At 38.7% G+C, this 13167-nt stretch overlaps 1 long non-coding RNA gene across 3 annotated transcripts in view; it reads right to left on the reverse strand.

Moving 5' to 3' along the window:
* The window catches only part of LOC134350509 (uncharacterized), an 82912-nt gene that overhangs the window by 58960 nt on the left and 10785 nt on the right, over positions 1–13167 (reverse strand). For all 3 annotated transcript variants that reach the window (XR_010018913.1, XR_010018911.1, XR_010018912.1), the window contains one exon: positions 1115–1204. This is a non-coding gene — a long non-coding RNA (uncharacterized LOC134350509). The remainder of the gene's footprint in view (positions 1–1114; positions 1205–13167) is intronic.

The raw sequence follows: 13167 nt of genomic DNA on the forward strand, positions 1-13167 counted from the left end.
ATTACACCATGTACAACCCTGAGATTCATTTTCTTGTGGGCATTAACAATAAATACAAAATAAAAATCAATGAATAACTGCACCTAACAAAGACGGACAACCACCTTGGCAGTAGTCTTGACAAGGACTCTGGCAAAAACATACAAGACAGCAAAATGAAAATACCATGTGACAATTGAAACGCAAGTCATAAGGGGAGTCATTGTGTAACAAAAGGACATAGAAATAACTGCTTTACATGTGAGTGTGTGTGTTTTTGTGTAAGTACATCTACTAGTGAATGTACTTTTCCATGCATATCATTGAAGCTCCCTGACTTCATCGCATCATCACTGAGGCCTGACATGGTTATTCTGTCAGAAACCTCAAAGCAGATGGTTATAGTAGAACTGATAGTGCCTTGGGAAGACTGGATTGAGAGACCTTTGAGTGTAAGAAAGATAAATATCAAGAACTGGTAAAGCAGTGCCAGAGACAGGGGTGGAGGGCACGATGCAAGCCTATAGAGGTGGGGTGTAGAGGTGTTGCTTGCTGGTCGCTCTGCATGATATATTCTCTCCTTGGCATTATGGGGGCTACAAAGAAGAGAGCCATCAGGACCTTCATAGAGGCTGCTGAGTGAGTCTGCAGATGGCTATTGGTTAAGAGGTGTGTCATGTGGACCAATATTGCTGGGACACAAGCCAGGGCCTGATCAATCCTGGTCAGATTGCCTGGACGAGGATGTCTGATGCTGAAAGATCCAAAGCACCCAATGACCCCAGTTTACATCACTGATTATGTGTCCCAGCATGTACCTCAGCATCTGTTCTTGAATAGTATATGTGTATTTTCTGTGTTTTCTTGTGTGTTTTCTATATTTTCTTAACCGACTATCTATGTGTGTGAATATCTTAATGTGAAATTTCTACATAACTCATGAGGATTTGCAGAACTTTATTTTTATCAAAGAAGTTCAGTACAATTTTCAACAAAATTGATTTTCTAATGGAAAATCCTAAACTTAACTGTTTTTCCTAATTGCATTATATATAATTTTTTGCAATCATTACATTGACGAAAATCAGCATGCTATAAAGAATGGTCACAGAAAAACATTAACTCTGATAGTTACCTATTTATTAGATGGGCTTTGGTTATTGTGTAGGAGACATTTTCATGATCCATTAGTTCCTCTTATCATTTGTTATAAGCAGTATGTTACCTGCAACAAAAAAAATATAAAAATAAGAAATCACCAACAAAGATTCCAAATAATTGTAATTCCTGCATGATGCAGTACAAAGAAATCACTGACAAAGAGTTTCATGTTATTATAAGAAACATGTCTCTTTATTTGAAGGCAACAAACTATAAATGAACAGACAATAAAGGATAAAAAGGATTAAATAAGAAAATCTAAATACATTAAAACAAAGGAGTATAAAAACAGCAAAATGTAAGAAAACATATATGAACTAATTAAAGATAACGTTAAAATGATGAAAGGTAGTCAATACTGTTCATCAAAATTATCTAGTTTTATAATTAATCTAAAGAGATTAGTTTCTGTGAAGAAGACTGGAGTATTACAATGATGGGCTTTTCATAGCAAAGATACTAAAAACAATTTTTTTCCAACACCACTTCCTTTTGCTGACAACACAGAATATCAGCAAAAGGTAGTCTAAAATCTTTCAATGCTTTGGCTCCAATTTTCCATTAGTTTCCATCCTGCCACAAGCCAAGGATTGTTACTGTCTAGTATCTTACAAGTCTTGAATTTACTATACTTACTACTCTGCTGCTTTCTGTGTTGTCAATACTCAGTGAGAGTTAATCAAGAATAACATATGAATGGATATATAAGGAAATTAAATTGATGGCAATGCATATGACCATAGTGGAGGGAAAATGATATCACTAAAAGAACAGAAACAAAGTTCAAAGTAACTTTGTACCAGAAGGTGTATTCTCTACTTTTACAACCTCAAAAATATATGAACTTGTACCCACAATTATCCAAAATACGTTATTTTGAATTTGTCAGTTTGGTTGAGGTGCATGAAAGGAAAAAGAAACTTGATTGTATATGGTGAAGGTAAAGAATATCTCAGAACATTTTAAACCCAATTAACTACTTTTGATGTGTAATTATTGGCAGCCAATTTCCCACTAATCGATGAGAAAGGAGATTGACGAAGTGACTTATTAGTGTTGGCTGAGAGAGAAATGTCATCTACAATGGCAACACTGCTTTTCAAAATGGTACTGCCGATTCAGTCCAAACTAACATTGTTTGACTGAACTGAGCTCATGAGATCCATGATTTGGAACTAAGAGTTTGTTGCCATACTTTCTTATAATATAGGAAGGGACCTTTTGGCCATTCAACACTAAGACAGCTGTCAGGGCATCACACAGATCACACTCCCCCACTTATTTTCCTGCAACAACTTCTCTTCATAATTTTCTGACTCTATCTAAGTTCTCCCATAAACTACCTACACCAGGGGTAATTAACCTACCAATAAGCACATAAATGGGGTGTGAGAGGAAACCCTTAAAGCTACAAGGAGAACATCAGAGATCAGGTTGTTGAAGCTGTAATGCCGCAGCACGGTCCATGACACTACTGTGTCACTGAACACTATCAGCCATCACCCAAGGCTGACAACTAGAAACAGGTGATATGGGAATCGGAATCAGCCATATCGCCAGCGTATCTCATGAAATTGGTTAACTTCACGGTAGCAGCTCAATGCAATGCAATACATGATAATAGAGAGAGAAAAGAAAACTGTGAATTACAGTAATTGTATATCTAATTAAATAAGTTGTACAAAAAAGAGGAAATAAAAAAAGTATTGAGGAAGTGTTCATGAGTTGATGGGCTCAATGTCCATTCAGAAATTGGATAGCAGAGGGGAAGAAGCTGTCAAATCTTGAAACTCATGTTATAATGTACTTTGACAATTGTGAAGGTTGTAGGACATTCAAATTGTCAATTTGGGATGAATTTGGACCATATTAAAGGACCCTGTAAATTTGCTGTTAACAATTCAAAGATTTACTTGTCTCTATTAAAATTATTCCATTACTCTATAGAGAAGTTGTTCTTCTAGTAATCCATTCAGATAGAAATTAGATAGAATTTTCCTGCAAATAATATGTCAGAACTCAGCAGTCAGTACAATATGATTGGATGAAATCATATTCACAATCTATTCACAAAACTCTATATCACATGGATTTTTTCTCCTGTCATTTTTTAGGACTACTATTGATTAATAGATAGAATTTGATTGCTGTGATTAGTTAAGAACTCAATTATTATTGTTTGCTGTGACTAACAGGATTGAAAGACAGTGAATTAAATGGAATTTGGTGAGCAATTCCCTTCACCTAATCCTTGAGCATCTGTTGGGCTCCAGCCAAGCATGTTTGAAGGGCACCAGTATGACTTGGAGCACTTTAAAGCTGGGCATTAGCAGTGGAGGCTCCAGAAGGAAGGAACTGCGACATTTAAGTGACTATGTCACTAGCTTCTTACATTGTGAACTGGATAATGTAATCGCAGAACTGACAATTCTGCTGCTAGATCTTGTCGAATATCTCTTAACAACATTATAAGAACATCCATGTTTGAAATTATCTGGACAGCAGAGGCTGGTTTGTTGCCCATTGCCCTCAAAACTACAAGAGTACCTCTTAGAACAACACTTATCTTCAGGAGAAAACATATTACTGATTTGCTATCCTCATCTCCAGTGGGAAATATATAAAGAGGCAAGTGATTCAAACTATGCATTCCATTTTCATTTTAAAGAGACTTTTTTGATGACGAGCTGCCAATGTCTCCAGCACTGAAGTGAGTTTTACAAAGTACTTTTTACATAACCTGCATAATATTCCATTTCAAAGGTGAATTCAGGATTTAACTGAGGCTCTGCCAGGAAACATCTGGACATGAGGGCTCTCTTGCTTTTCTCAGTGCCCGCATCTGCCACATGAATCAAATTCTCCTCCATATCTGCTTATTGAAGTTCCTTATGTTCTTTTATATGACTTTGGCATTATTGAGGCCAGCTGTATCCAGGGATTAGCACTAGACGGTTGAGACTAAAATACTTTGTCCAACAGGACTGACAGCAACAGACCCTAATTGATGTAATAATTGGCATTGATAGCACTGAATGGAATGGGTTACAACTGTTTCACAACATTAACCTAAGGCAGTGAGCAATTCATTTAATGCATCTTCACCCACAGTTGCAGATAAAAGGAACTTTCTATAATGTCAGTGAGTTCATTATACCAATTTTATAGCTGAAACTGAAGTCAAGAACACCATGTAAAGCCCAGCTGACTATCAGTCATCACAGAAAGTCAATAGACTTCTATGCAACTTTGCATTTTATTTACTCACTTTTATAAAATATTTCATAAATCCAGTTAACTTCTTTTTAATTTTCACATTTAGACTTCTACACAATAGTATTTTTTTCTCCTCCCCTAAGATTTTTAAAAATTGTTTATGCTTCTAGCTCTTGGGTCAACCATGTTAACCTCACTTAATATTCCACTTTGTCAAACTTTTACTGCTAGGGTTGATGTGAAGCATTATTGTTTTTACAGTGTTACATTTGTGATTTCAATGCCTTTGGTGCATATGCTTAGTGAATTTCCATTCAGTTCTACGAGCCTTTAAGTTTATTTTACCAGAGATGAATAAGATTAGATGATCTTAATCAGAATCAGAATCAGGTTTAATATCACCTCGATACGTTGTGAAATTTGTTAACTTTGCGACAGCAGTACAATGCAATACATGAAAAATATAGAAAAAAACTGAATTGCATTAAGTATGTACAGTATATGTATATTAAAGAGTTAAATTAAGTAGTGCAAAAACAGAAATAAAAATATAGTGAGGTGGTGTTCATGGGTTCAGTGTCCATTTAGAAATCAGATGACAGAGGGGAAGAAGCTGTTCCTGAATCATTGAGTGTGTGCCTTCAGGCTTCTGTACCTCCTTCCTGTTGGTAACAATGAGAAGAGGTAGTGGGGGTCCTCAATGATTGAAGCTGCTTTTCTGAGGCACCACTCCTTGAAGATGTCTTGGATACCATGGAGGCAAGTACCCACGATGGAGCTGACTAATTTTTCAACTCTCAGCAGCTTACTTTGATCTTGTCCAGTAGCCCCCCCCCACCATATTAGACAGTGATGCAGCCAGTCAGAAGGCTCTCCATGGTACATCTGTAGAAGTTTTCAAGTCTTTTAGGTGACAAACCAAATCTCCACAAGCTCTTGATGAAATATAGTTACTGTCTTGCCGTCTTTATAGTTGCATCGATATGTTGGGACCTTGCAAGTTTTTATTCCTTTATAGATTAAAAGTGTCAAAGGCAAGACAAACCTCTTCCCCAGTCTAAACATTCTTCAGAAAGTGATACAATCCCAGAGCACAATTGCGTAGGAAGTTCCAGGACTTACATTCAGTGAAAACAGGAAAGTCTTGGTATTGATGTTGCCATGCACTCACTACTCTTCTCTTTCTTTGCAGTATTAGCAATGGGTTTGGGAGTTGTCAAACCAGCTCCTGTTAGTAGCTGCAGTGAGTTATCAAAGTGCCACATCCTCCAGCCAAGGGGGCTAATGGTAGAAAGATGCCTAAGGCAGAGAATGTGGGATAACAAACAACAGGGTGGCTTTGTTTCAGGAGCTGTTAAACTTTTTGAGTGGTGTTGAAGCTGAACTCCTCCAAGCAGACAGAAAATATTCCATCATACTGCTGTCTTGGGCTTTGCAATTGGCAAAATGGTTTTGGAGCATCAGGAAGTGAGTTAAATGCTAGAGAATAATCAACATCTTACCTGCTCTAGAAGAAACAGTATTTTGAGGCTTCTCTAGTTAAATTTCTGGTCAATGGTAGAGTCTTGAATGTTAACGACAAATTCTGTAGCAATAGAATAAGCACTGAATGACAAGGCGATATGGTTAGATTCTTTCTTTTTGGAGATGATAATTTATGTGGCAAATGCTATTTGCTACTCAATAGACCAAGCATAGACATCTATAATGTGAGGAGTACAAAAGGAGCTGAACATCCTGCAGGCATCAATGGACATCTCTGAATTTTTGTTTTTGTTTTTGAGAAAATGCCTTCGATGAAGATGATTGGGCCAGGAAGGGTTCTTGAAGAACATATCTAGCAGTGTAGACACAAGAGACTGCAGATACTGGAACCTATAGAATCAAACAATCTGCTGAATTAAGATGGAAGGTCAAGCAGCATCTGTGAAGGAAAGAGAAAAATTTCTTGGAGAAACAATTTCCATTTAAGCTAAGTGGTGATGAGGCCACGCTGATGGCTGGGATTCAGCTGAGCTTGATAGGAAAACACAGCTGGGGATTTGAAGAAGCAGTTTTCCAGTATGGAGAGTCAATAGTCCAACTGAATCTGGACCATGAATGCCTTTGGAGGCTACTAGCAAATCCATCTGTTTCCACCAAACAACAGCCACTGATTTTAAAATTACATTCATAATCTTGTCTTTGTCTGCCGATTCTCCAGGCCAACTTTTCACAGTGTGGCCAGAAAGAGGCAGTAGTCTCACAGTTGGTGGCTAAAGCAGTGTTGTGCTCTGATTGGCAACAAGAAGGCCTAACTTTTGAACCTCGGTGAAACTCTTGTTTGTTTATGGCTGCCTATAACTGTGTTGATATCACATTGCCCCACCTAGGCACAACATATCTGAAACCTGTCAGGCAAAGTGGGTTAAAATAGGTGCTCCACTTATGTATTCAGATTCTTTCCAGCTGCGGTTACATAATTGGTTGTTTTGTAGCATTAAAACGTCTAAAGGATAAATTATATATACAGAAATCCATATTGGGTTGAGAACATCTCACAGTCACTCGTATATTTTTCTTTGTTTTGTGAACGTGACTCTAGTTAAAACTCATAAATTGTTTTTCAGAATTACTTTTACATTCATTTTTTTATATTCATTTTTTTGCGCAAACTGTAATTTTTGTGAAATATTTCAAAGATGTTGACAAATCACAATTAAGTTCCAATATTTATGTTTTGCTTCCCTTTCTTTCAACATGGTCAGCCTTCAGAGATGAAGAAGCTGGACTGATAAGTTGCTCTTTGACCTCACGTTTACTGTTTCTACAATACACAGGTGTGTCCTTACACATAATCCCATTATTTTATTTCCTTATCCCATTCTCAACCATTCCTTGCCCTCTGCCTTCTCAACGGCCGTCAGCACCTCTCACACCTGCACAAATAACAGTATGCCAGGATTCCACTGAGCACTTCCCATAGTGGCACAACTAGTTTCAGATAAACTATCTGTGAGCAAACCCCTATCCAAGCATTCCATGCTACATTAATTCTTCACAGTTTTGTTTTTTAATAACACAAGCCAAGTCTGAACAATGCTGTAAAGGTAGTTTACAGAACACACAGGCGTTAATGTGTCACATTCTCTGATGCCAATAGTCTTTGTTTGTCTTTGTTATTGTTGCTAAGAAGGAGTCTCCAGAGTTTTATTTTCACTGACACAATCTCTCCAAAGACAGACACTAGAAATTTGCATTCCCATGCACCTTGTATTGTATATCAAATCAGCCCTAAACCAGGTTTTCTGCTGAAACCAGTATCTGCAAAACATGCCTCCTGTACCATAAGGGTTGCCTTACCTGATTCTACTTTTTCACACACACCTTGATGTTTCACATTGAGCCTTGCTGTAGTTGTGCCCACCATCACAACTAGCCTGAGAGCCAACAATCCTGCTCTTCACTGCTGGCAATGGCCCAAATGCCTTTTGAACATTTCTGGCCCACCTTACACTCCTGCTCTTAAATTTTAACACTAGCTCAAGCTCTTACATTAATAAAAAGGAATAGAAATAAAATGCTTCAGTCAGGTCAGCATCAGCCCTCCCCACCTTATTAACTGCAAACGTCATTGAATATAAATTTAGATTATCAGGCAGCAAGAGCCCAAACTCCATAGCCCCATGGCCATCTAACATTTAAAACTGTGGCATTCTTGCTCAGACTGTCAGCTTAAAGCTTTGTGATAGCAGCGTGCTCCACATCAGAAGGAAGTGCAGCTACCCGATTCCTCACCCCAACGAGAAGTATTGCTTATGCCAGGAAACAGATGTGATATGGCTAACAAGCTCCGTAGAAAATAATGTGGGCAAAAATCTGCAGTGTAAGCAACGTACCTTCCCCCTGATTTTACCTCTATCAATATTCACAAACTCATTCCCAATCAATGTGTACACACGAGGAATCTGCAGGTATGTTTATCTGAAGTCCTTTTTATGACTGGTTGGCAGCAAGTGCACTTCATAATGTCCAATTGCTCAAAGACTGCTTTCCTGCTCCTGAGCTGAAAAACAATATTACATTTTCCACAGTGAAAAAATTACAAAACCTGTCTTATTGAGGACATCATTACCTCCTTGTAAGAAGTTAAGCCTACACCACAGTAAAGGAGACATGCAGGCAATGATCAAACATCTGTTGAAACAAGGATTGTGATAAAGTTAATTTCGTTTTTCTTATTTAAAAGTGCGACACGGAATTAGGATCAGGGATAAAGGATTTAGAAGAGATTTGATGGGGTACTTTATTTCATCCAGAGAATGGCGAGTACCTGGAATGCATTGCTGGATAGAGTTGTGGAAGCAGAGTTGGTAAGCAAAGCGTTCAGGAGTTGCTTGGACAAGCACTTGAATTGCCTAGTAATTAAAGGGTACGGGCCAACTGCTGGAAGATGGGATTAATATGGTTGGGTTACCATTGATGAGATGGGCTGTATAGTCTGATAACATGTGCATGATCCGATGACTACATAATCTAAGTGTGCCTCAGAGTGAGAGAATGAAATTCCAAAGAAAAAAACAATAGTATTCAAGCAGGAAGATTCAGAGATAAATAATATATTTAGACTAAGTATCTGAGCAAGACAGAAAAAGTAAGTCAATGCAGCCAAAAATAATAGAGATAGGATATCAAAGAACAAGATAAAGCCGTGAATAAACTGACGAAATTCAAGCAACCTACCATTTTATTTAGTCTTTTTAAAGGCAATTAGTAATCGATGATTTCCAAATGGAAAACCAGACATCTCATAAGACAGATGACTAAACACAGAAATTACAAACAAGAGAAAATCTGCAGATGCTGGAAATCCAAGCAACACACACAAAATGCTGGAGAAACTCAGCAGGCCAGGCAGCATCTATGGAAAAAAAGAACAGCCGATGTTTTGGGCTGATACCCTTCGGCAAGACTGGAGAAAAAAAGATGATGAGTAGAGTTAAAAGGAGGGAAAGGGGAGAGAAACACAAGCTGATACCTGGAGAGGGAGGAATGAAGTAAAGAGCTGGGAAGTCGATTAGTGAAAGAGATACAGGGCTGGAGAAGGGGGAGTCTGACAGAAGGCCATGGAAAAAAGAAAAGGGGTGAGAAGCACTAGAAGGAGGTGATGGACAGGCAAGGAGATAAGGGGAGAGAGGAAAAAGGGGATGGGGAATGAAGGGGAGCATTATCAAAAGTTCAAGAAATCAATGTTCATGTCATCAGGTTTTGAGGCTACCCAGACGGAATATAAGGTGTTGTTCCTCCAACCTGAGAGTGGCCACGTCACAACAGAATAGGAGGCCATGGATTGACATATTGTAATGGGAATGGGAAGTGGAATTAAAAGGGGTGGCCGTTGGGACATTCTGCTTCTTCTGGAGGACAGAGTGGAGGTGCTCGGAGAAACGGTCTCCCAATCTACATCAGGTCTCTCCAATACTTTATACAGGAGGCCACACTGGGAGCACCGGACACAGTATATGACCCTACAGACTCACAGGTGAAGTTTTGCTTCATCTGGAAGGACTGTTTGGGGCCCTGAATGGCAGTGAAAGAGGAGGTGTAGGGGCAGGTGTAGCATTTGTTCCGCTTGCAAGGATGTGCCAGGAGGGAGAACATTAGGGAGGGACGAATAGACTGGGGAGTGATCCCAGTGGAAAGCAGAAAGTGAAGGGGAGGACAACAGAGAAATTATGATTTTTATTCCCTCTTTCCACTCAACATGACTTCCCCAGATGGTTATTTTCACACTTCCAGTCTATGATTTGGAAGTATAGTGCTAGTACATTCAAAGGCCAAAAATATCTAGTTTACTTTCAGGTTTTTATTCTGTTTTAATCTATTCCATTGTTCTGTGTCAGCATTGGCTCATCTGGTTGATTCCTCCCTCTGGATCAGAATGCAATTCCATTCCCAAGCTTCTGAGGTTTTGCCGATATTCCCAATGCAGTATCCTTGATGGTATAAGCTCTAGAGTTAAAGAACGTTAGAGTCCAGAAGCAGGCTCTTTGGCCCATCTTGTTCATGCCAAACTATGAATCTGCCCAGTCCCATCGACCTGCACCCGGACCACAGCCCTCCTCCAGCTTTTGAATGAGAAGTTAACCAAGATTACTTTGCTCTCACAAGTGTCATGAAAGAACTTATATTGCCATTCTGAAGAAGCCTTATTTCTAGTATCTATGTCAATATTATTCCTCATTCAGAAATGGACAATCAGGCTGTTATTAGATTCTTGACCACTAGAGCTTACTGATTACTTTTACAACAGTGATCACACTTCAGTCCAAATTTCTTCACAGCTGAATACTGCACTCATTCCATGCAACTTTGATTTTGGGATCTTGTGAAGTCCAGTGGTGAACAAAAAATTCCAGTGTGTTTTCACCTACTGCATTAGGAAATTTGCCTATGTAAACGGCATGACTTCCTCCATTTTATTTGAAAGGAACCAGCACCAAGAAAAAGAGCTAACTGTCAGGGAATTGTGATTTATTTGATCTAATTTAAATATAATTACATTTTCTGATATTTCAAATTGTTTTTGTGTTAGTTTAAAATGCTTTAATAGTTTTAAAAATATATATTTAATGGTATACATAATATGTAATATGTTTAGGACAAAGACAGACTTGTCTGATAGCTTTGATAGCCAGGGAGTGCAGCTTCGAAGTATTATCATGAGATTTTCAATTGGAAGACCCTGAATACTCAAGGTACACAATGGGTTAACCAGTGTGGTCGCCCACCACTTCAAGGATATTTAGAATGGTCCAGAACCAACAAAGTATCATGTCATATCAATTCTGTAAATTAGTAATTGTCCAGATGTGGTTAACAGCCTAAAGAATCATGAACTTTATCTCAAAGTAACCACACTACAATAGAATTCAACAGAGAATTCGGTGGGGGAAAACACAAAACAAACAAAAAAGCCCTAGATTTACATTTTGTTTGAAGAAACGGAGACTGTCCCTGGTAAACTAAGCAAGTTGGTTAATGGGAGTTGTTCCACAGCAAAAAAAATGGTAGTGTAGAAGTTAGCACAACACTTCACAGTACAGATGACCCAGGTTCAATTCCTGATTTTGCCTGTAAGTAGTTTGTACATTCTCCCTGTGACCACGTGGGTTTCCTCTGGGTGCTCCAGTTTCCTCCCACAGTCCAAAGTCATACTGATTGGTAGGTTAAATGGCATTGTAAATTGTCCCATGATCAGGCTAGGATTAAATCAGGGGATTGCCGGGCAGTGGAACTTGAAGGGCAAGAAGGCTCTATTCCTTGCTATATCTCAATACGTAAATAAATAAGAAAATCACTGGCATATTGAACTGGCATGAGTATTATTAGCTGTAGAATTGATACTAGAAATGAGAGATAACTAAAATTAAGAGAAGCTTCACATAGGAAGGCAAGGAGACCACAGGTCTTGCAAACTGGTAAAGATATAGAGATGAATAAAAGTGATTGGAAGAGCCACAAAAAGAGCATATGAAAAGAAATTTGCAAAAATGTCAAAATCAAAATTTTTAAGGAAGAGTTAAATTCGGAAAAAGATGTGATTAGGAGAAATCCGAGAAGAGAAAATCTGCAGATGCTGGAAACCACAAGCAACACACTGAGCTGAGAGAAATCTGAGCACTTTGAAAATTAATAGTGATGATGTTGTAAATGAAAGGAAGGAATTGAGGAGTATTAAACAACTTTGCATTAAAATGTGTATTCAAGAAAGAAGTACAGTACCACACAGCACATGCTGACGAGACTAATATTGCATCTGTGATATATCAGGAGTAACAAGCAAAATAATGCTCAAGTGGTAACTTAGAGTGACAAAGTCACATAAAAACAGATGATTTCCTTTCTGCGGTTTAATGCATACACTGGTCAAAACATTATAGACATCCAAGATACAATCTTCCTCAATTTTCTTGATTTAAAACCATTCCTTTAGGTTGTTTTGTGGCAGCAATACAACCTAAAAACATAAAATTCTATTAATTACAAAACTAAGTAAATATTGCAAATACAAGAATAACAAAGTCCTTGGGTTCATGGACCGTTCAGAAAGCTGATGATGGAGGGGAAGAAGCTGTTCCTAAATTATTAAGTCTGGGTCTTCAGGATACTGGACGTCCTCCCTGATGGTGGTAACAAGAAGGCATATCCTAAATGGCTATAGTCCTTAGTGATTGCCTGAGGGATCATTTCTTGAAGGTATCCTCGATAGTGGGGGGGGGGGAGGGGGGTTGAGCCCCTGACAGAGCTGGCTGGTCTATAACCCTGTACAGCCTCTTGTAAACCTGTGTACTGAGGGCTCAGGACCAGGCTGTGTTGCAACCAGTCAGAACACTCTCCACTATACATCTATAGAAATTTGTAAGAGTCTTTGGTGACTTACCAGATTCTTAAAAATCCGAACAAAGTAGAGCCTCTGGGGTGCTTTCTTCATGATTGCATCAACGTGTTGGGTCCAGGATAGCTCCTCTGAGATGATGATGCTCAGGAACTGAAGCTGCTCACCCTTTCCACTAACGATTCCTCACTGAGGACTGGTATGTGTTCTCCAGACTTCCCCCTTCCTGAAGTCCACAATCAGTTTTTTGGTCTTGCTGTCGTTGAGCGCGACGGGGTTATCGTTGTGACACTATTCAACCAGCTGATCTACCTCACTCTTATTTACTTTATTTAGAGATACAGCACTGAACAGGCCCTTCTAGCACTTTGAGCCATGTCACCCAGCAACCAACCGATTTAACCCTAGCCTAATCACAGGACATTTGACAATGA

This window comes from Mobula hypostoma, chromosome 8, assembly GCF_963921235.1.
Source record: "Mobula hypostoma chromosome 8, sMobHyp1.1, whole genome shotgun sequence".
In the NCBI taxonomy this organism is placed as follows: Eukaryota; Metazoa; Chordata; class Chondrichthyes; order Myliobatiformes; family Myliobatidae; genus Mobula; species Mobula hypostoma.